Below are 7,872 nucleotides of genomic sequence, written 5' to 3' on the forward strand. Positions count from 1 at the left end.
GCTGACGGCTCTGGGGTTGTTTTTTTTCCCACTTTCTGGTGATATTTGTCCCGTGAAAAGCATTATTCCCTTTTTTTTTTAAGTGCTGCTGAAGTAGAAGGCAGGGATGGCCGAGGGGATCAACACCAACACTCAAATTGCCTGGCACGAGCCACGTTTGATGAGCAACAGCACAAATTGGTGGCTTATTATTAATTAGATCGGCCCTGCCTTTATCACATCACCTGTAGGAGTCAGATTTCTCCCATCTTGGAGCTGGAATAACAGCAGTAACCTCAGGGTTAAAGCTTCCTGCAGCTCCACAGAGCCCCACGATAAGAATTCAGCATATCCTTATATCATTTTATGCAAGCCAGACAAGGTGATTTATAAGTTATTCTCCCCGAGCTTCAATTAATTTCACTTAGGACATTTTCACAGTTGTACAATAAATGTTTAAATTAAGACATTTCCCCGCTCCCCACCCTGCTGTGGAATGGAACTGAATATTAACTGGTTATTGGGTGCCATTCATGGCCTGTGCAATTACAGATAAGAACATCGATCTGGCAGAAAAACAAATTGGCTCTTAAAAGAGGGTGGTTGGGATCTGACAGGTTAAGATGATTAGGCATCCCTCTAATGGATTCTGGATATTACTCCTGGATACAGGCAGGAAGCAGACATCCACCCCACTCCTGGGTACCAGGCAGAAAACCCAGCTGGAAAATTACCTGCAGGGGCTCAGGGCAGTTGTTTGCTCCCTGAATTAACCTTCTTGCTTTGTCCTGGAAGTTTGTGGCACTGGGTGGATAAAGCAATACTTAAGGGTTGGGGTTTTTTTGTGATATAACCCAGGGAAGCCTCTCTGATTTCCAAGTAAAGCTGAGGAAAACTCCAATTCTCAGGCTGGAGAAACCCACCAAGAGATTGCCTCAGATTTGGGATGTCCAGGTTGTCACAGCAACAAAGATACCCTTAGGATTAATTCTATATAAGGGGGACATTGGACTCTGGGATTTTTATTCCCTCATAAAATATGAAGTAACCAAAATACTAAAAAATTCCAAGGGTTGAATGATCATTGCTTTACCAGCTCTTAAAAAAAATCACATGGATATGCATATAAATACAAATATATCTAAATTAGAAAAGTGAGAATCTGCAGCTTTAAGGATAGCAGAGACTTCACAAGCTCTTCTTTAGGAGCAGCTCTGCAATGTAGAAGCTCCAGCATGGCCACCAGCAGCTGCACCTTTGGCAGCCACACCAAGGCATTGTTCTCGTTCCTCGGCTGTATTTGGATTTAACCAGACTAAACTATACCCACACTGAGCCTGCACTGGCCAAAGATGTGACCACAACAAAGATTGGGCTGAAAATAACCGATCTATAGCTCTGCCCAGCTCCTGGGTAGGACAATCAATTCCAGGCATTTCTTGTCTCCAGAAAGGTCACTCGTCATGTTATTAATGTGCTCCAAACACAGGCTGCAGATCTCCTCTGCAGTTGCTGGCTGGGCTGATTTTTCATTTTCCCACAATGAGGAGTTGTTTTCTAAATGTTCTGTCATGGAGCTGTGAGGCTTTTACAGTAAAGGGCTTGAAAAATTAAATGAGACTCATCTCAGTGATGTTGTTGGAGAGAGCCAGGAGTGGTGCTCACACACTGCTGGTGGTGATTCCCCCAGCACTGAGAGCTCCACTTCAACCTGGACAGAGTTATCCCCACACACGGCTTCAAATCCAAGAGAAAATTGGTCCAAATTGGAAATTCTGTCATATGGAGCACTGACTTTCTTGATCACAGCGCTGGGGTTTGATTAGATAAAGCAATCTCATGCAGGAGGATATTCTGAATATTCTGGATATTCTGGATATTCTGGATATTCTGTCCCCAGCTCAGTCACGCTGTCCCTGCTGGCCTCTCCCACCCAGCTCTCCCCAGCCCCCTGGGACTGGAGGCACAGTCAGCAAAAAAGTTTTGATTTGGATTCTGGTGAGGGCCCTAACGAAGCACAACTCATCAGCAGGGACTCACCAACATCACCCCAGCACATCAGGAATCCAACTCCTCACAGGGAGAAAACCTCATGGAGAAAACCCAAACAAGTCAGAATTACCATCAAATCGCTGCTTTCCACTCCCCCAAATTCAGAACTGGGTCTAAAATATTTTCATTTTATTTTCCAGCTAGATCTTCAAGTATCAACCTCTCGTATGCATGAAAAAACCACAAAAGGCTTCGTTTTTTTCCCCCCACACTCATATTTTTTAAAATGAGAAATGCATTCGATGCCTTCTGTTAGGGAAAAGAGGAGATGAAAACAAATGAGGGAGTATGAAAACTAATAATTCTCCATCTCTTCTCTCATTTCATGAACAGTCTTGCTCAGAGCTTTGCAAAACCTAATGAAGTTGAAAAGACAAAGAGGTTCTGATTTTTTCCTCCAGATTCCTCCCCTGTGTTGTGAGCCATCTGTAGCTCCAATGAAAGACATTTTCCACTCAGTTAATCCAGAGACTAAACCTTCCCAAACTCTCTACATGTTTTGTGTTAAGGATCCATTGTGAGATCCTGTTATCGGTGCAGCCTGAGATACTGCAGGGACATAAAATCTTGGAGATAATGCAGGCTGAGCTGCATTCAGAAAGCACCTGATAAAACCAGCAGAAATGCAAAAAAAAAAAATCCACTTTTTTCACCCAATGACCTCCCCAAATCTATGTCTAGCTCTTGACTTTTTATGAGCAGTTTGGCTTTAGATTTGATCCAAAGCCCTTGAAATAATTTGAGAGATTCCTATTGACCCCACCAAGGCTGACATCAATCCTGGGGACAACAAAGGAGCTGCTGCATCTTTAAGATACAGAGACGGAAATTTGTGCCAGAACCATTTCTCATCTCACAGGTACAGCTGCCACTTGTCCCTTGATTTTTCTGGGAAATGGTGCAGGGTTTGACCATGAATTCCCATCTTTTCCTCTGTGGTAAACTCGTGTTTGATCAGGATCTGGCTCTGCTCTGGGAAAACCAGTGGCAGGTTTCCCAAAGAGGTGAATGGGAGCGGGATCAAACCTTTAATGAACACCATTTTTTAAATCTTTTGACTTCCCAATGAGTGCCACCATAAATAAATGGCTGCTGGTGCTGCAGCAAAACACCCAGAGTGTGGTTTTAGTGCAGAATAATCACAAGGGAAGGCAGATTATAAATTCTAGCAGTGAAACATGACCGTGATAAAAACCACAAATAGACCCAGAAGGGCTTGTGGCGATTTAAGGCAGATCTGTTAAAATGTGTGCATGATATTACAAGTTTGGGATTGTGCTGAGCCGGGCTTTAAAGAGTTTAAACCCCCCCAGAGGGCTCGTGTGCCACCTGAATTCCCTGTGACACCAGCCAGGAACTTCTCTGAGGGGCAGCACCTTCGCTGAGCTCAGAGCCCTCCCACAGCTCCAGCACCGCGCTCGTTCCTTTTCCTTCCACCCCTAAATCAACCCTGATCGTTCCCCACCTTATTTATTCCTTTTAATTGAGCTGGCTCATTTCCACCAGGCAGACTCAGCCCTCCTGAAAGCAGCTCTGTATTGATCAAACCTGACCTATTTTCTTGGTGCACCCACCCAGCTCTGGTGGCAGCAGCAGCAGCAGCAGCGCAGACCTGCTCCATCAATATCCTCCATTTGCTGCAGCAAGGACGAGATGCACGTCCAGGGCTCCAGACCTGGCCACTCATCAATCTGATTAATAAAATCCTCCACGGGAAGAGATGGGGGAATTATTATCAATTGCAGGGACAGCTTTTGGGACACACAGGCACTGCCCAGACTGTGCTCTCTCCTTTTTTAAGGCAATGAGCAGCCAGGCTTTGCCCTCCCTTGGGTTGTAATTCTGCATATTCAGAAGAAAAGTGAAGAAATTCAACTTTAGGATTTCATTTACCTGTAGAGAATTATGTACTCTTAACCCCGTGGTACTTGAGTATTTTAACCTCACGGTACTTGAGTATTTTAACCCCGTGGCACTTGAGCATTTCAAAAGAGTTTTCAACCAAAACTTTCCCCAGCGTCTTGATGAAGAAGAAAATTAGGCAGTTTAACAGAACTGGGCACAAAGGCACCAAGAGACTCAAAACCTCCACAGAAAATTCAGGCTTAGAATTCAGACCTCTTAAAACATAAGCTGGAGATTTAATGTTTTGCTCCTTATTCCATCCAATGTCCTTTTTAATTTTTTTTTAATTTTTTTTAAGGGAAATGTTGGGAAAAAGCAAGGAGGAGGCTGTACAGCTTCACAGCCCTGCTCCAGGCCCCATGGTCATCCCAGCCCTCTTTAATATATTTCTTTCTTGAAATCCAGCACCCCCATTCTGAGGAACTGAAGCCACCATTCTGTGTGCCTCTCTTCCCCCCTCAGAAACCCTCTTGCAGAAATTTGGAATTTATCAGCAGAGATTAATTGAATCCCACCAGTACTGTACATCAAATGGAGGAACAGGGCCCCTATTTATCTCTTAAAGTTCTGAAAATGAAAAACATCTAATCACTGGTTGCCTTTGATGAATGCCTCATTGTTCTCCCTGCCGGAGAGGCATTTCATATGGCACTGGCAATACAGTGCTGCTGGGGAGGGGGCTGCAGCACGCCTTGGAGAAGTATAATTCCATTTTCCAACAGAAATATAAAGTTTCCGTGATACAGGATTTTTTTTTCTCTCTGGTTTTTTTTTTCCTTCCCACCCAAAGCAAAAAAAAAATGTTCTTAAGGCGGAGCAAGCAGAAACTAATACAATTAAATACTTTGCTTTGCCTGCCAAGGACATTTGACTGCTACTGTGCTACATCAGGTATGTAATGAAAGGCAAATGACAACGAATCTTAATGTGGTGGGGAGCTTGGGTAACTGTAGTTTTATGTCAGGGATAGCCTGCCAGAGAAAAGCTGCATTGTATCCAGGATTAGCAGAACTGCAGGATTTCATTAATGACCGAACAGCTCCGGAGCAAAACAAAGATAGTTAGGGAGTAAAAAGAGAACATGACCAGAATGTGTGCCACTAATTGGAAATGTATATTATCTTCCCGTGCTCTGGGGGGCTGGCCATTGTCATCTGGGGAATGTCACCCGGGACAAAGGCTTTTCCCAGGTTGGGAAGGCAGCAACAGTTGGGGATGACGAGGTTTGGGGTGGAAACAGGGAACAAACCGGCCTCAGGTGGGGAAGGGGTTCCCACCTCCACCTCCTCACCCTCCTCCCAGAAGGGACAGCCCCAGCAGGTTCCTCAGCCAGCTCGGATTTCTGCCTTTAAACACCCATCCCTCCCTCCCTCCCTCCCTCCCTCCCTCCCTCTGCAGACCAGAAATGACAAAACAGAGCGGCCTTTCAGAGCAGAAAACTAAATTTGCTCCTGGACAGCCTCATTTTTCTCCGGAGCCAGCATCAGCAACACTTTCTCCCAGGCAGCGTCACTTCCAGTAAGTCATCGCTTCCATTTGCAAAACAAACTGGAAAAAACTGGAAAACTACAACTCTGCCCATGCAGAGATGGTGCAAAGTCGATTAAAAGCAGCAGGAATTGCTGCACTGCTCATTCTGTACCCAGCTTTGTGTTGGTCACATTGCTCAGCCCTTATTTCTAATAATTCCTATTTTTTCTGCCAAAATATCAGAGCTGTTTTATATTTTTTTTTAATTTCTACATAATATACAAGTTTTCTGCAGTCATATCGAGCAACTGTTTGCTCAGGATAGTCAGAAAAATAAACGTGGAAGGATAAGAATCCCCTTTTTTATGCAAAGCCTGCAATTCTTAACGGGACAGACCCTCCCTGCACACTCAGCTCCTGTTGCAGGGCTTGGGGCTGTGATATTTACACCCACTCAGATGCTTTTTTTACATGGTCAAAGTGGTGTAAAACAGCTCAAGTCAAATGACAATTAAGCTTATTACTTGAGACAGCTTTTTTTTTTTTTAAGGAAAAAAAAACCCCAAACTGCTTGCCCTTGACCACTAGGCAGAAGGGAGGGGGAAGGGAGAGAGGGAGGGAGGGAAGGGAGACTCCTTAAGACAATTTTGAAACAGTCCAGTACTTCCCTGATCACTTTGCAAAGTTGAAATATGATTACAACCTTTTTGCATGCAGAAAGGACCCATTTAAATGAAAAATTAGCCGCCTTAACAGGTCAAGCACACAGTTACATTAATGTTGTGTAGAACAATAAATCAACTTCGATCCCCAATTGAAAAAATGCTAATTTAGCCCGGCGATTCACTGATTGTACTTCCCCCCGTGGATGGAAATCTTTTATTTTTTTTTTCACCCCCCCCTCCTTTTATTATTTTTTTTATTTTATTTTATTTTTATTCAACGCCAGGCAGCGATTCGCCGGCCCTCCTAATGGCGCTCTCGCAGACTATCAGCATTTCAGCGGAATTCTGATCATGGTTTTAATATTCCATGCAGCTTTGCCCCCTCTGATTTCATGCTGAAACATTAACAAGAGCTGACACTGGAGATTAGAAGCAGACAGCTGGAATGCCAGGTCTTTGTTGCAGCATGGACATGAGCCAACATCGTTCAACCGCAGCCAAGAGGGACCTGGGAAAGTCTTCTTAAGAAGGGGAGGTGGGAGAGGGGCAGACAAGGTAGTTTACTGAAGGGCATATACAAGTAGATAATTGCAGAGCCCTTTCATCTCTTAAAGCCAAATTCTAATCAATCCCCGTTTATTAAGAGGGTCATTAAAGGTAAAATTAAAGAGGGGGGAAAAAAAAAAGAAGAAAAATCGCCATTAAGCCCGGCGAGCATAAAAGTTTTGAGTAGACAGCGACTGCACGGCCACAGCCACCTCTAATTTCTCTAATTTGCTTGCCTGTAGTTTGCAGTGGTGCTGGTTGGGAATGCAGTGCTGGTCTCCTTTAAAAAAAAAAAAAAATAGATTTAATCCACTTAGTTCCAGGTGAATAAATTGAGAAATAAAACTGGATTTATGTGCTGGTGCAGTGTGTGAACTGTAAATTCCCAGGCAAAAAGGAGGAGGTAGTATAACACAACATTCTTGTGGCTAATAAATTGTTTCCCGAGAAGAGAGGCCTAATAAAGAGACATAATTTCATCCAAGCCATGGGGCAACTCTTCCTCTTCATCCATTCAGGGAGGAACTTGGGGAGGAAGCAGCAGATGCTCCATGGCAATGCTGGGTGGGTCTGGGGGGCTGTTTGGGGTTGGTTCTTTTGAATGAGAACTTCTAAAATTCTAATTATGTGGTGTATATGTGGGTATAGTGTGCTTTCACAGATATGTAGTGTGTATAATATATATATATATGTGTGTATTTATCTATATAAATAGTGCAGATATTCAGACAAACCTGGGGTAAATCAGTCAAGAAAAGAATTTCGGATGAAGGCAGCACTGGGGGAAGCAGCTTAGCACTGAAAGGGATACCTGGGAAAGCCCAGGGATCACAGAGTTTATCCCATCACACACAACCTTGCAGCTTAAAAATTAGGATAAAAATCCGGATCCCAATCCCACCCCAGCCCCCCTGTGCTGAGGGAAAGGGGTTCCCCAGCTTGGGGACCTTTCCAGGCTGGGATCTGGAGTGATTCATGTGCTGACTGGCTTTTTATTTACCTATTTAATAATTCCCATCTGCCCCTCTCACCAGCCCTTCCTCCTTCCCTGCTTCTTCCACCTTAGAGATGTGCAGAATAATAAACAAGGAGCAAATATTTGCACTAATAATCAGAAGGTGATCTAAATATTGGACTCAAAATCTCAGCAAAGAGTGGATGGATGGAAAGCATTTAATACTTTTCCTTTCTACACATCTTTCCACCAAAGGCATGAAACGACTTCCTGAAAATGATTTACAATTACCTTGTGCCT

At 43.8% G+C, this 7,872-nt stretch overlaps 1 long non-coding RNA gene across 1 annotated transcript; it reads left to right on the top strand.

The window, feature by feature from the left end:
• Positions 1-4,756: 4,756 nt before the first annotated feature.
• Positions 4,757-7,125, top strand: LOC134561192 (uncharacterized). Its single transcript, XR_010082864.1, has 3 exons — positions 4,757-4,827; positions 5,335-5,454; positions 6,356-7,125. It is a non-coding gene; the product is annotated as an uncharacterized LOC134561192 (long non-coding RNA).
• Positions 7,126-7,872: the final 747 nt, after the last annotated feature.

Source organism: Prinia subflava, chromosome 22 (genome assembly GCF_021018805.1).
Source record: "Prinia subflava isolate CZ2003 ecotype Zambia chromosome 22, Cam_Psub_1.2, whole genome shotgun sequence".
NCBI lineage: Eukaryota > Metazoa > Chordata > Aves > Passeriformes > Cisticolidae > Prinia > Prinia subflava.